The following is a 1,911-nucleotide window of genomic DNA, read 5'->3' on the forward strand; positions in this document are numbered from 1 at the left end:
CACCACACCACTACGGCTTGTCGGTCGGTTTTATGATAATGTATTTGCGGTGTCGGAGACATCGAAGGGTCGAGAGTTCGGCCGGAGGCGGGGGTGTATGTTCAGATGTCGGGGACGACTCCGAAAGTTAAACCGGTCCACAACACGTTGGCAGTTGCCTGCAAAATGATCGACGGCTTGGAACTGGCCAGGAGCTGGCGTCCAGTGGGATGGTCGGTGAAGCAGTCCTCTTCGTTAGATGCAGGTGGAGTGTTGTGGTATAATGCATATAGCCTGACACGACGCACAAAGCAACGGATATCAGCACGGATATCAAAACTACACAATTTGAATTATCTTCAGCTAAACAGACATTACCGAACTTACTGAAGCAGTGATCAGAGAATTATTAATATTAAATAAGTAATTAGTTGTGCAATATTGTTAATGAGTTGATGTGAAAATTAACATTATCTTACTGGCACTTGGCCGGTTACAGCGAAACAGACTGCTTGTGAAATTAACGTGCATGTGGCTGAGTACTCCACAGACACGAGTACCCTTAACGGAGTTCCCAGGGAGATTCAGCGTGACACACAATGTTACAAGGCTGGCCCCTTTCAAATACAGGTGCAACTTACTTTTTGCCAGCTGGACTGGAGCAGCAAAAAATAAGGTGTCTTGCTCAGGGTCAAAACGCTGATTGTCTTTTTCAATCAGCTGGCATTCCTGGACGTGTTAATAACACGCACTAAGTATGGATTCAGGACATCCGTATACCGCAAGCCGACCTTTATTGGACGATACCTTAACTTCAATTCCCACCTCCATACAGTGTGAAGAGAGTGATTGCTCAGTGCCTAAAACTCCGAGCAAAGAATATAAGTAGCGATCGTGATACTCACCACGAAGAAATGATCAAGCTCAATAACGATCTGTTAAGTAACGACTACCCCAAAAGTATACTATCCGCTCCAATTATGAAAAGAGAGAGGTTGAGGCCAATAAACTGTCCACAGTCTGTCTACCCTATGTGAAAAGCCTCTCCGAAAAGACACAAAAGATATGCGGCCCATATGACATCAGGACAGTATTCAAGAGTAATACAAAACTTTGCAAATATCTCCTTCGGGTAAAGCCACCAATAGAAGAGAATATGATAAAAAAACTGCGTGTACTCCATCCCATGCAGCTGTGGTAGGTTATACAAAGGGAAACATGTCGCCCCCTCAAAATAAGAGTAGAGGAACATCACAAAGCTGTGACATGAGGAGATATTGATAACTTGGGTATAGCTGATCATGCATGGAAAAATGGAGACCACCTCCCCCTGTGGGATGAAGTTAAAATAATAGACAGAGAACACCACTGGAAAATACGAAAACTAAAAGAAGCAGTACATACGCTAGGACACAACGACCTCCTAAGCAGACTGAGTGCAGATATGAACAGCATATGGGAACCGGTATTAAAGAAGTATAGGCAAATATTAGATTTATAAGCCCTAAAATTTACATTTTTCCGACATTCCTCCACCCTTCAACAAATTTGCTATTAGGTAACACTTCCCTCTCCACCCTCACTTCCCTTTTCAAGTGAAACTTGTAAAAGTTTAATAATAATAATAATAATAATCCATGGATGGAATTTATAAATATTTTAATACATCGCTACGCGCATTTCCACAAATTACATGTTTCTTAAGATCATAGTCCGCATTCGTGGGATCACTACAGTACAGTCTGTACACCGGGTGGATCATATCCATGCGTTCATATCTTCTTCGGGCGATATATATATGTATATATAAATAAATATGTGACACTTATTCAGTGGCTACTGAATAAGTGTCACATATTTTTACAGATACATTCCTCTATTTGCATAATATCGAGGTCTCTTTCTTTCTTTTGTTGCCACTCCTGCCATATA

Source organism: Octopus bimaculoides, chromosome 12 (assembly GCF_001194135.2).
Source record: "Octopus bimaculoides isolate UCB-OBI-ISO-001 chromosome 12, ASM119413v2, whole genome shotgun sequence".
NCBI classification, from domain to species: domain Eukaryota; kingdom Metazoa; phylum Mollusca; class Cephalopoda; order Octopoda; family Octopodidae; genus Octopus; species Octopus bimaculoides.